The following is a 15112-nucleotide window of genomic DNA, read 5'->3' as shown; positions in this document are numbered from 1 at the left end:
TTGCAGTATGATAAAGATGGGTGTTGTGGTGATAAAAAAAAAGTAAAATGTATAATGGAGTGGGTGTTAGGTGGTAAGTGATAAGGAAGACATGTGCTACAGGGGATTTCCAGATTTTATAACTAACAAATATGAGGCAAAGTACATGGGATAGGGCATTAGAAAAAATGCAAACACATGCTGCAATAATGGCAGAAAAATGGTTGTAATGGGTGGCTGTAGGTGTAAAGGGGTATTGCATGAAGTAAGTGCAAGAGGTGGACAAGCATGAATAGTGCCATTTGCAGGTAGTGATTGCAAATGGCTGTGATGGATGTGGCTAATGACTGTGCAATTGGAGTAGAGATGTGCATGCACTGTGGAAATGGTAGCAGGGTTGAATAATGCAGCAGATATATGATAGGTGTAAATGGCACTGGGTGTGTGAATTCTGTGATGGAGGTTATATGCTGGGGGTGTGCTAAATATGAGAAGGCTGTGTTGTATGTATATGTAGGAGAATGGAGGAGTTGTGTACATGTGATGGTAAATCATATGCATGCAGAAGATATCTGTGTAACACACAGGTGGCACATGAATGACAAGGTAATGTACAGAGCTACTTGTAGTATTATGATGGTGATGCAGAGAAAGAGACATGATTGATGGTGATGTTAAGATGGTGAATAGTGCATGGACACAAGTGCCGAAATGTGGGTGTGACTACTGCCATAAATACAACAGTGAAAGGAGGGTTGAGGGGATATCGTGGAAAGTGTATAAGTGTGGCATCGAATAGGGGCGAACTCACAGGGAATTTGAGTCTGTTGTGGAATGCTGTTGTACATATGTGACAAATGGTTGGAAGTGTAGTGTTATTGCACAGGTGGAGGAGCTGAACATTTTGTCATTATTGATCATGCTGCTGGAAACATTGTTGATCATGTTTGATTGCATTGTTGATACTGTCGACATCATTACTCTAGGATTAGAACCAAGGCAACGATTTGAGGATACACACTCATAATGGGCTGATTCTGAACCTGGACAATCTAGATAGTAACTCCAATAGTAGAGGTGTCATTCTGGAGCTGTCTTGCTGCCATTTCCCCAAACCAGATGGAGGATGATTTGATTGCTCCGCGTTTGCAACACCAGAACTTCCATCAAGATCATGCCCACTAGCACATCTACTGAAGCTTATGCATATAAGATGGATACAACAAGCAAGCAGATACTTCCATACGACAAGCCAAACTCGTGAAGGGCTGGAAGGACACCTCCCTTATGAAGAGCATCCAGTGAGGAGTTATCAAGATACTCACACCCCTGCAACTTTAGGGCCTTAACTTGAACACAACTCTCAAAAAAAAAAAAAAAACAGGTTGCAAGTTCCTTAAGAAATATATGTGACATATCAAGCTGGGTTGATCTGGGAAACAGTCACCATGAGGACAACCTATCAGGACCAACGGATGGCCATAAGATCAAAGACTTAGTGCAAAAATTGGAGTAGGTTATAGCAGAGATAGATTATAACTAAAGTGAACGAACACAGAAATTGATATGAATTATAATGCAATCAAAACCAAGAACCAGATGTAAGATTGGACTTGAAATATAAATTAGACAGGAAGACGGGGAAAGAAAGAAAGAGAAAAAAAAGGGAAATAGATAAATAAAAGACACACAAAAAAAGTTGTGATATGTAGGAGGATAATCAAAACATTATAAATAGGAAGTTAGATTAAAAAAAATGGAGGTTACTGATCTTTACGGGACATGAATAGACAATGTGCAGGAAAGCAGTCCTCACAACAACTATTAACGTGGCCTCACGATTGCGTAAAAAATTTCCATGGCCACTAGTAGCCCAGGATTTTTACAATGAAATCAAATATGGATTGAAATCCTATGGTAAAATCTAATACAGAGGGATAACATCATATGCTGAAAAGAAGAGTTTATGTTAAAATTAAACACTGAAAAAGGGGGGGGGGTTCTGAATCATCAACATGCGTTGATTCGAAATTCCCTCGATCATTCAGAAACACAGGGGAGCATTTCATAATGGATCAGGACTTAGATGTCATTACGACAAACATAAATAATGCATGACAAGTAATAATAAAAGAGAAAAAAAAGAAGAAGAAGAAAATGCTGGAGATAATTCAAAAATGAGATGTCAAGGTAAACACTAGATCGTGGGACAAAGATGGAAATATGGTAGATAATTACATATAATGAAATTCAACATAATTGAAATGAGCGAAATACAACAAAAGAAAAGAAGAAAAAAATAAAAAAATGAACAGAACGCCATGTGATGCTATTAAAATGGGTGATCAGATGTAAAAAAAAGAAAGGGAAAACAGAAATACGAAAATTAGAGATGGATAAATAAAAGAAAAACTAAAAAAAGAGTGTAGGAATGCAAGCATTCTGCTTAATATTGCTATATGTAAGTTGATACTGCTAGATGCAGATCAACACTACGAATGATGCTTAAAAAAGAAAAAAAGGGGGAATAACTGATGCTAAAGATGTGTTGTAGATGCAAATTCGACAGAAAAAAACTTACCGTAGATGAAGTTGATTCCGATTTGAGAGGGGAGAAGGATTTCCCTTATTGGCGGTCTACACTTCTTCATAAAAGAGGAGAGGAAGGGGGAGAATGAAAGATCAAGACAAAGAAGGAGAAAGGGGGAGAAGAGAAAGATCAGGAAGAAGGTGATGGTGGGGTGAAAGGCGATGGAGAAGAGCTCGACCTCTGTTTTGTTTATATAACAACAGGCCGTTACATTTTTTTCAAAGGGAGTGCCCCCTTTTTTAAGAAAATTCAGAAACGAGGTTCTTTAAAGCAGTCTTTTTCAAAGCAATGGTTTCCTTTACAGAGTTTTTCAGAGAGGTGGTCTTTCTTCAAGGACAATTTTCAAAACAAGGGTGGAGCCCCTTTTCTGAAAGCTTTCCTTTTAAGTTTTTGAAGGACAACCTAGGATACGGAGAGGACACAAAGGTTTTCCCAAGACTGGGTCCAAACAAGGTTTTTAAAAGGTAAAATATTTGTTTTTGAAATATTTCAAGATTTTTCTAAAATGAGGTTTTTTAAGAAAAGTAGTGTTAATTTTGGAAATTGAATTTCAGAAATGGATCTGGGTCCGAGATTTTTGATAAAACATTAGAATTCAGATCTTGAATTGAGATCGAACTCTGAACTAAGAAAAACCTCTGAGAAAATATAAAGAATTTGAAATTTTTTATTTTTTTTGGAACAATAAGAGATTCAGGATCAGAATTGGATCCAGATACCCGATTTGGATCAGAAATCGGGTCAGAAATGAAGATTGAGTCTGGATTCCAGTGAATCTGAGAAATGAATGGAAATTTCGATTGAAAATTGACCGATTATTCAAAAGATGGACCCAGGGGCAAAAAAAGGAATTTTTTTTAGATTTTTGTAAAATTTGGTGTGTTCACAGATGCCCCTTTTTGCTGTTAAGCCGGTTTTAAGCCAAGCTTAACGACAAAGAAGACACGCCAAATTTTCTTAAAATGCCCCAGTCAGAAGGTTCGAACTGGGAGTGGAAGAATTATTCTCAGGTTTGATACCTTATCTAAAAGGTTTTGAGAAGAAACGAAATCCTCTAGAAGAAAGTAATTTGGACAGAAGAAGATGAGGAAATCGTGATGGGACTTTGGGATGAATATCCCGAAATGGGAAAAAGAAGTTTTATGGATGAGACAAAGATAAGAAATTTTGAAAAGACACAAGCTTAACACTTAACCTGGATGGGACATTTTTGAAAAATACCTCGTGAGACGAGGTTCAAGTATGATTATTTGAATGGATATACAAAGCATAAATTCCTTGATGGGAAAAATCATGATGGGGCTGGGAGAAATACCTCACCAGAATGAGGTAACTCAATTTGAAAAATACAAACAATGCTAGGTTGAATCAAAATAGATATTGAGCATTTATTTCATTTTTGGATAACTAGAAAATTTTGCCAATGAGATGAAATTGCAATTGATTCAAATGCTTGAAAGCGTGTACGTATGTGCGAAAGATATTCCCTCTTTTTACCTAGAGTATTTTCTCCAAAACGAGGTTAACTCTCCGGATTCTAGAGTCAGGTTCAAATTTTAAAGCTGTTGAGTTCCTTCAAGGAAGCTATCCATTTCCTTGACATGAATAGAGAAGAAATACTCTTAATTTCATAAAAGTAAGTAGTGAAAAGACATTGATGAAAGGATTTCACATAAGAAAAGATGATTTCTGGCAATTTTGGCAGTTTGATATCCTGAGACTTTTCCTATAATGATCTTTCTGGCAGTCTTTTGAGTCATTGAGCTGTCTTGGGTTTTCGGGGGAAGTTCATTACAACATCCTTCATTCTGGAGATGTCCTGGCTTTTCTTTTTTTTTCTTCGGGGAAGGGTACGTCACAAACTCCTTCATCTTGGAGATGCTCCGATCCTTCTTTTTCTTAGGAATTATACTGAGGATATTGACTCATTGGTTAAAAAAATCTCTTGATGATAGCAGCAATCAAATATCTTTTAGGGTTTGTTGGGAGGTTCAGCGCAGCCGCCTTCATCTTGACGGTGATCTGAACATTCTCTAGAAGGATCCGTCACAAACTCCTTCACCTCAAAGATGATTCGAATCTTCTTTGGCTCCGGGGGTCGAACTCGCATATTCGTCTTCACCTTGACGACAATTGAGAGATCCCCTTTGCGGATATTTGATTAAAGCTTAAATGAATGAATGAGGAGATATGGATTGAGTGGATTCTTTTTATCGCTCAGGGTATTTCCACAACCTGATTGCCAAAAGATCACCTTAATACATGCGTCATAGCTATGATCAATATTGATTCGCTTCTAGATTTTCAACGTCATTGAATATTTCTTTCGCTAATCACACCAAGGATATTTCTTACATCCTCTTGGTTGATCAACAGAGAGAATATTTGAATTTTACTCTTTTTCTTAAAAAGCTTCACCCTTTTAAAAAGAATACTAGAGGTAACCTGAGGTGATTCTTTTGTGTAGTAAAATATTGGAATCAACACATTTTTAACAGATTGGCAAGATTTTCGAGAATCCTTGGTGAAATAACCACTCAATATGGATTTTGATAAGACCTTGGGCTGAAAATTTTGATTTTGACAATTTTGATCAATAAATATGGATTTTATAGCACCAATATAAAAAATGAGTTTTAGTAAAAAAATTGGGTGAAGGACCTAGGTAAAAGAATTTGGTAAAAGAATTTGCTAAAGGACCAAATGTTAAACTGAAATTTGAGAAGGATTTTAATAAAAGAATTTTTGGCAAAAAGATTTTAGTAAAGGATTTTGGTTAAACTGGAATTTTGGAGGATGAATTTGAGAAAAAAATAGAAATTTGAAGGATTCATTTTGAGAAAATTGGAAATTTGAAGGACTGGTGAAAAACTAGAATTTGAAGGACCAATTCATGAAAATTGGAATTTGGAATGACCAATGTAAACATTGGAATTTTGAAGGACCAGTGTGAAACTGGAATTTTGAAGGACCAATTTGAAAAATTGGAATTTGGAAGGACCAGTGTAAAACTGGAATTTTGAAGGACCAATTTATGAAATTGGAATTTGGAAGGACCAATGTAAACATTGGAATTTTTGAAGGACCAGTGTAAAACTGGAATTTTGAAGGACCAATTTATGAAATTGGAATTTGGAATTTGGAAGGACCAATGTAAACATTGGAATTTTGAAGCACCAGTGTAAAACTAGAATCTTGAAGGACCAATTTATGAAATTGGAATTTGGAAGGACTGGTGTAAAACTAGAATTTGAAGGACCAATTCATGAAAATTGGAATTTGGACGGACCAATGTAAACATTGGAATTTTGAAGGACCCGTGTAAAATTGAAATTTTGAAGGACCAGTTTAAAAAATTCGAATTTTGGAAGGACCAATGTAAATATTGGAATTTTGAAGGACCAGTGTAAAACTGGAATTTTGAAGGACCAATTTATGAAATTGGAATTTTGGAAGGACCAATGTAAACATTGGAATTTTGAAGGACCAGTGTAAAACTGGAATTTTGAAGGACCAATTTGTGAAAATTGGAATTTGGAAGGACCAATGTAAACATTGAAATTTTGAAGGACCAATGTAAACATTGGAATTTTGAAGAGAATAAACCAGAATTTGGATATTCAAGAAGATGGAACATATAAAGGGGAAAACCCGAGTCGGAACCTGGATCTTCAAGATAAAAGATAAAAGATAAAAGAGAAAAGAGAAAATTGAGTTTGAAAACTCGAATTTTTGACACAACGATTGGTTCTAACGCGAGCATTGGATCCAAAAGGAAGTCCGAGTTGGAACCCAGAACTTCAAACGAAAGATAAGAGGGAAAACTCGAGTCAGAACTTGGATTTTCATGATAAAAGATAAAAGAGAAACCCAAGTTTGAAAGCTCGAATTTCTGAAGAAATGATTTGTTCCAACACGAGTATTGGATCCAAAAGGAAGTCCGAGTCAGAACTTGGAACTTTCAAACGAAAAAAGAGAAGACCCGAGTCAGAACCCGAATCTTAAAAGGAAAAGATAAAAGAAAACCCGAGTTTTGGAACTCGAATTTTCAAAGGAAACGATTGGTCTAACGCGAGCATTAGAACCAAAAGGAAGCCCGAGTCAGAACTTGCAACTTCAAAAAAAAAGATAAAAGAAAGACTCGAGTCGGAACCCGAATCTTTTAAAAGGAAAAGATAAAAGATAAAAGATAAAAGAAAACGATTGGTCCAATGCGAGCATTAGAACCAAAGGGAAGCTCGAGTCGAAACTCGAAACTTCAAAAGAAAAGATAAAAAGGAAGACTCGAGTCGGAACCCGAATCTTGAAAAGGAAAAGATAAAAGATAAAAGAAAACGATTGGTCCAATTAGAACCAAAGGGAAGCCCGAGCCGGAACTCGAAACTTCAAAAGAAAAGATAAAAGAAAGACCCGAGTCGGAACCCGAATCTTTAAAAGGAAAAGATAAAAGATAAAAGATAAAAGATAAAAGAAAACAATTGGTCCTATGCGAGCATTAGAACCAAAGGGAAGCTCGAGTTGGAACTCGAAACTTCAAAAGAAAAGATAAAAGGAAGACCCGAGTCAAAACCCGAATCTTTAAAAGGAAAAGATAAAAGATAACAAGAAACGGTTGGTCCAATTTGAGCATTAGAACCAAAGGGAAGCCCGAGTCAAAACTCGAAACTTCAAAAGAAAAGATAAAAGGAAGACTCGAGTCAGAACCCAAATCTTTAAAAGGAAAAAATAAAAGATAACAAGAAACGATTGGTCCAATGCGAGCATTAAAACCAAAGGGAAGCTCGAGTCGGAACTTGAAACTTCAAAGGAAAAGATAAAAGGAAGACCCGAGTCGGAACCCGAATCTTTAAAAGGAAAAGATAAAAAAAATTAAGAATTGATGAAAATTAAAAAAATTATGGAAGATGATTCAGGTTTACCCCTTAACCTGAAAAGGAAAGAGAATAAAATTGACAAATTTGACAAGATTTAATAAAAGGTTGATAAAGAATTGATAACAAATGATAAAGAATCAATGAAATTGATAAAGAATTGGAATTAACAAAGAATTGACAAAGATTGACAAAGATTGACAAAGATTTAAAAGAATGGTAAAGCTTGGTAGAAAAATTGAAGATACTTGGAAGATGATGAAAGCCTTCAGAATTATCCCTGATCCTGAAGGAAGAAGGACCTCGCGGGACGAGGTTCAGGTTTATCCCTTAACTTGAGCGGGAAATTCAGGTTTGTCCCTTAACCTGAGTGGGAAAAAGAAGAAGGAAAAAAAAAAGAATACCTCATAGAAAAAGAGGCATCAGGTTTATCCCTTAACCTGAAAGGGTAATTCAAATAAGAATTGACAAGAAAAATTAATAAAATCAATGAAGAATCAATAAAATTGACAAAATTGATAAAGATGAATAAAAATTGATAAGACTGATAAAAATTGACAAATGAAAAGAGTTGATTGAGGGAAAAAATTTGTTTGATCCTGCCTGCATGTGGGATCTTTAAAATGAGACGAGAATGTTTATGAGAAAAATAAAAAAAAGGATCAACTGTGAGGTTGATTTCGAAGAATGATCAACACGAGAGCTGATCTTTGACAAAGAATCAACACGAGGGTTGATCTTTGAGGAGAGATCATCATGAGGGTCGATTCTTTGAAAACAATGGTTTGAAAAACCGATTTGAAAAGGAGGATCAACACACTGGTTGATTTTGAAAAAGATTGGACCAAAATTTTGAACTTTTGGTGATCATGACGAAGATATTGCAGAAATTTTTCAGATTTTTGTGATTTTAAAAACCCTCATAGGTAATATCATTTTTCTCATGGAGGATTGTTGTGATTGTCCCTCATCCTGAAAAGAATAGGAATCAAATATTTTGATGCGTAAATGTGATTTTAACAATAAAAGATGCCCCAATATGGCAAAAGGAATAAGAATTGAACACAAGGTATGAAGGAAATTGATGTTTCATTTATAAGCAAAAACCGATAACAAAGACTTGAAATATTCACAAGCATCTCGACCACAGATGGTCATAAAAAGACTCGGTCCGACTTGCCCTTACAAGATGGTTTGGTAAAGAAAATGGAGGAAAGCAGAAAGACTCTAGCATCATCAGTTTTTCGAATGATCTGGGAAAGGCTTAGTCAAGATGGCAAGCTGCTCTTCATCTTCGTTCTCTATCAGAAGTTTTTTATCAATGCAATCCTGGATGATGTTCTTTAGGACGAAGCAGTGCTCGGTATCGTGCCCCACTGCTTGGTGAAACTTGCAGAACTTGTCCTTCCATTTTCCCAAGGAAACCGGGGGAACAACAACTCTCGAAAGTTTAATCATATCTTTGCTCAACATATACTCCAGAACTTGCTCGAGGGACTGATCCAGAGCAGTGAATTGGCGGTCATAATCCCACCCTTCACGTTTTATCTTCTCCTTATGCTTGGCTGAAATTGACTTGTCATTCTTCTTGAAGGGTTCCTCTCGCTGCCCCATCTGCTTGTTCGTGCTATCCTTGCTGCTACTGCCTCCAGAGTTAGCTGAGAATGTATAATTCACCTTCTTTTTGAAGTCTTGACCGCTCTTGACGGCCTTCATAATTTTCATTGTCCATCCCCATCTCAAGCCACTCAGCTCGTTCGATAAGCTCTATGAATGATTTGATGGGTAAGTGGAAATGAGGCTTCAGAGAGGTTGAGAAAAATTGTTCAGGATAACTTGGAGCGCATGCTTTTCTGAAATGGGGGTTCTCATCTTATTGCAGGTATCTCTCTACCTCCGAATGAAGTCTACGACCTTTTTCTTATCTTCTTGTTTCAGGTTGTATAGATGATTGAGGGTTGGCAGTGCCTCAGTTTGAACATGAATCCTTCTACAAACAGATTAACGACCTTGTCAAAATTTTGCAGCTCAACGGGGTTGATATGCTCTGCGTACCATTTTGCTGCTACACCTTCTAAACTATGAGGAAAGCACAAGAAAAGGGCCCAATTGTCTTCACTGAATCTGGCGCATTCAACGAAGAACATTGCAACGTGGGCCTTTGGGTTGCTGGACCCATCGAACTTAATAAACTTTCGGGGGAGGTCTTCCAGGCTGCTGTCCCCATCTAGACCGAGGTAGAAATCTTGTCTGGTATATACCCTCTTTCCCTTATCTCGAATCTGTAGATCTTTAACCATCTTAGTCAATACTTGAACTGAATCTTCTGCCGGGACCCCATCTTTAGGCTTGTTGACTAATTCAGGCTCGTCTGTCATCTTCTTGAGTTGCCGCAGATGTTTAGGGATGAACACAAACTGTTCTTCCTCGGAATCTTCCTCTCCTGATTCTGTACCTTCAGAGGTGCTATCCTGCTGAATCCTCTTCTTGTTGATTCTGACAAGCTTCTTCACTGGCTTTCTCTTGATCTTGTTCTTAGAGGATGTCTTCTTTGAACCTGCCCCAGCTTGTTCGGTCATCATTTTTGCCATCATCTTTTGAAAGATCTTGTACATTGCTGGATCGACATCATCCTCATCTGAATCATGTTTCCGGGATAGTCGGGGAGAGTTTACTTCCTCCACTTCACTGTCATTGTGCTGCTAAGTTACCCTTCTTTCTGCTCTCGTTTGAACCATGATGAAATGTTGATGCTTTCTGTAGAATAAAGGAAGGACTAAAACTCGAGAAGTTTTCGAGAAAAAAGAGACGATGAAGGAGATGTTTAAAAGATTTTGAGAAGAGATCTCTTGATAAAAAAGAATCTTGGATGAGAAGATAGAATCTTAAAAGACATATTTTTGAAGATGGATTACAAGATTTGAATATTGAAAAATTGCAGGCAGGATCAAAAGAAATTAAATAAATCAGAAGAAAAGAAAAAAATACATTTGGACCTTTTGCAAGCAAGGGAAAACTTAAGAGACATGTCCAGGGTTTTAAGAAATGAAAGAATAAAGAAATGAGAAATATACAATCCTGGATTTGAGAAAATAAAAGAATTTTTATGAAATAAACATCGAGGGTTTTGAAAAATAGGAATTTTTAAGATAATATCTACAAAAGAATCAATTTATATAAGCAATGATGCACAAAATAGCACTCCCTAGAACTTAACTCTAAATGCAAATTTTGAAAAGGCTCGTAGGATCTTAATCCTAACTCTAAGACTCAGATCATCTGATTCCAATCAAGGTATGCTGATATACTCAAGCCGAAGCTCGAAGTACGTGGCATATAAAATATTTCTTCGGTTCTAAGGTAATGGCTTCCCAACATCCTTGAGCACCTATCGATATACCTCAAACTATGGCCCTTAGGTACGTGGTAGGGGGGCGCAAACCCAAATAAGTGGTCCAGTTGTGAGGCTCTCTCCCGAACTATGGTTCAGTGAGACAGCCCAGCAACGTGAAGACCGGGACAGTATAGGTAGGGATGTTTTCAAAAACATGTTCAACATGCAAGAAATCAGATGTCTCTAATGCAAGTCCTAAAGAGATAGATTTAAAATGAAGAGAAGCATACACTTGCATACATTGTTTTACATTCAATCCCTAGCATTGAGGAGAGTTGTATTTCAGACCTATGTCTAATGTGAGCATGAAATAATTTCCTCAATATGGTCCTACCAAACCATACTTAGATCCTATATGCAATGATGTTAGCTTAGGACAAAGTCTAGGCTCCTAAGGTCTGCATGAAAATGAAGTTGACATTTGTAGAATAAAGACTTAGAAAATATCAAAGCAAAGCAAAAGGCACAAATTCGACTGGACGAAGATGAGTCCCATCACGGTCGCCAAAATTGTGATCATCGCAAAATTTTTCCTCTCGTTCCTCTTTTCCTTTCTCTTCGCCTTTCTAACCTCTGTTCCTCTCTTTTGAAGGAGAATAAAAGATAGAAAAGAAGAGAGAGTGAGAAAAGGAAGAAGAAAGAGGAACTCTTTTGCGAGGTCTCACTTGACCTTAGTTTTGAAAATGTTTAAAAAATTACTCGCCTTCGTTTTAAAATATTTGTGGGAAAATCGGGAGACGGGATTCGCTCGTCGGTACGAGGTTTGACCATTCCTGGCGCCTTTACCAGAGGTAATCAAACCAAGGATCGAATTTATGCCTATTTGCTTTGCTAAAAGATTATCTAAGAATTTATCCTAAGTCTAAATGCACAAAGAATCCTGCTTGTGCAATGCAAGGATGTATGCCCTTTTTGAAAATTGATTTGGAAATCTCCAAGTGTTTCTGGGATGAGAGTAAAGAAATGGCTTCTGAATCTTAACTTAGAACTTGAGATAGATCAGGAGAGATATTTTGATGTTCTAAGTCTTCAAAAATAATCAAAGTTTGGGAGAATAAATCTGGACTTCGAAAGGAATGATTTTGAAGTTGAGATAAAAGGAGAAGAAAGGAAGTTTCAAAGTCATAAATGGACTTTGAATTAAAATTTTGAACCAGGATGAATGTTGAAAATGGAATTGAATTCTAGTTTTGAAGTTTGAAATCAGAACGAGTTTTGAGAAATCCAAATTGAGTTTGAAAAATAGAATTGGATTTAAGAGATCTAGATGAGATATGAAAATGGAATCAGATTTGAAATCCGGAAATCAAGATAGAATTTGAATCCACAGTCTGAATTCTAAAATGGAATTTGAATCTGAAATCTGAGATCCAAGATGGAATTGGATCTGAATTTTGTATTTGAAGTCTGAGATCCAAGATGGAATTGAATTCTGGATCCTAAATGGAATTTGGATCTGAAGTCTGAGATCCAAGATGGAATTGGATTCTGGACTCTAAAATGGATTTTGGATCTAAAGTCTGAGATCCAAGACGGAATTGGATTCTGGATCCTAAAAAGGGATTTTGGATTTGAAGCTTGAATTTGGATTTGGAAAATGAATCAAGAATTTCAAAGTTAAATTGAACTTTGAATTTGATTGGAGTTTATAAAATGAATTTGAAACTTCAAAGCCAAATTGGACTTTGAATTTAAATTTAGAATCTGAAGATGACATTTGAATTTACAGGAGTTGAAAGTTGATTTGAGAAGTGAAGAAGATGTTTGAAAGAACTCACTTGGATTTTGAAAAAAAGAATTTTTGAAAAATCTGATGCAATTCTATCCTAAATGATGAATGAATCTAAAAGAATGTAAAATTGGATTTTAAAAATCACATTTCATTCTTTAAATGAATGCAAATAAGATTGAAGATATGATATATCCATGACTATGGTCATTGAATATATCATATAATAATCACACTTGAATTCAGGTGAAGAATAAAATATATTTTGGTGCTTTTATAGAGTTTAAAATGAAATTAACTATCAATATATCCTGACTATGGCCATTGATATATATTGAGCTAATTTTAAACTAAACACTGATAAAAGAAGAAGAATATTTGAAAATATGATGATTTTTGAAGAGAATCCAGTGTAGATTCAGTGTTATTTTATAAAAGATGAAAATCTTTAGTCTTGTTCACGTCCTGACTATGGCCATTGATGTAAATCATCAACTTAGAATTAATCACCTTTTATAAAATGGTGCACGTGCCATTCGTGTGCCCATTTTGTGAAATTCTGAGAAGTAAAAGAAGAATGATATGAAGATGAGCAATTTAAAGATCTATATGCACATGCTTTCTAATTTAATGCTTGAATTATAAGATTTCCATCGATATCTGGCTATTACAAAATTGAATTTAAAATTACAAAATCTTAATCTGAAAGGGATTTTAATAATCAACGTATTTTCTGCAAAACAGAGTTAGCAAGAGATAATAAATGCATATGGAAGTTTGCAAAATAACATATTGAAGTAAAAGATGCAACTAATAAAGTATTCATGCATGTTGATGAAAATATACTATAAATGACAAAACATGCATTTGGAAAGATATTTATGCACTAATGAGGGATAGAGATGCAATGAAGATATTGTTGTAAAGAAGCAATGGAAGAAGCATGACTTTGGGGGTGCACATGTAATCTTGCAATAGAGAGTTCAATAGTTTAAATAACTTGCTTACTTTTACAGCATATCTGGATTATTCCAACAAGATAGGGAATTTCCCCTTTTCCAGCAGGAGCAGGCTAATGCATCCTTTGGTAATAAACCAGCTAGCCGTGACTTACCTTCAGCCAACACGCGGTTTTTAACAAGTCAATATGATAACAGGTCCTTGGAACAGTACAACAACTTGGCTTGCTAATGGGTTCCTGCAAATTTGTTTCAGAAAATAGGTACATCAGGAAAAGAGACAACAGATGCTAAGTGTAGGTGTGCTGTGTGCATATGTACAGTGAAGGATGCAACAAGATGGAGTGCTGGAGCTGGTCGGCTACTGTGAAAGGGGTGATGTGCAGGGAATAGCTAATGATGAGAGTGAAGCTGGAGGAATAGGTTTTGCAAGCCATGATGGCTTCAAGGAATATGCCATAGTATTGACAGTACATGGGTGCTTGCTGATGCGGGGCAACAAGTGAAGTTTGGTGGAAATGTTTGAGCGACAGTGGAAATGCAACAGGAGATGCAAATGCACAGATGACAGGGGCAAGAAGTGCCAATGCAGTGGGGGTTGTAGCTGATATGACTGCTATGTCACCGTAGGTAGGTGGTGGGATTGGGCTCAAAACAATGGAAATTTGCATGGGTTATATGCAGTGATAGATGTAGCAGAGTGTTGTGCACAAAAGAGTGTGCTAATAATGAAATGACCGGTGAGAAAGACAGCTGGTGAGAGCCTCTACCTATGTTAAAATAAATTAAAAAGTACCTATTTGTGTTACAGTTGAGCGTAAGCCTATACTGTAAAAAAATAAATAAAAGTAAATATCTATTGTTCTGCACAGGTCATGAATGGTGGGTAAATATCCTAAAGTTGCACCAACTAGATGACTTACATGGTTGTTATACAGGTATAGGTTTAAATATGGTCAATAACAACTCAAATGATCTAGACTTCACAGCAATAGTAGGACCAACCAGCATCGTGTGTTAAGAGACACAACAAGATGATATCAAGAGCAATAGGAAAAAAATGGATGTTGACACTAAAAGAGCAAATATAGCAGATGAGATTTGTAGAATCCTAGCAAGAAATACCTATGTCAAGATGGGACGAAGAATTAAAAGAGAGATGTAGATGCAGCATTGCAATATGATAAAGATGGGTGTTGTGGTGATAAAAAAAAGTAAAATGTATAATGGAGTGGGTATTAGGTGGTAAGTGATAAGGAAGACATGTGCTACAGGGGATTTCCAGATTTTATAACTAACAAATATGAGGCAAAGTACATGGGATAGGGCATTAGAAAAAATGCAAACACATGCTACAATAATGGCAGAAAAATGGTTGTAATGGGTGGCTATAGGTGTAAAGGGGTAATGCATGAAGTAAGTGCAGGAGGTGGACAAGCGTGAATAGTGCCATTTGCAGGTAGTGATTGCAAATGGCTATGATGGATGTGGCTAATGACTGTGCAATTGGAGTAGAGATGTGCATGCACTGTGGAAATGGTAGCAGAGTTGAATAATTCAACAGATATATGATAGGTGTAAATGGCACTG

This window comes from Nuphar pumila, chromosome 17 (genome assembly GCF_984573655.1).
Source record: "Nuphar pumila chromosome 17, dmNupPumi1.hap1.1, whole genome shotgun sequence".
In the NCBI taxonomy this organism is placed as follows: Eukaryota; Viridiplantae; Streptophyta; class Magnoliopsida; order Nymphaeales; family Nymphaeaceae; genus Nuphar; species Nuphar pumila.
The sequence above is the reverse complement of the archived record's forward strand: the minus strand, read 5'-3'. Positions refer to the sequence as shown.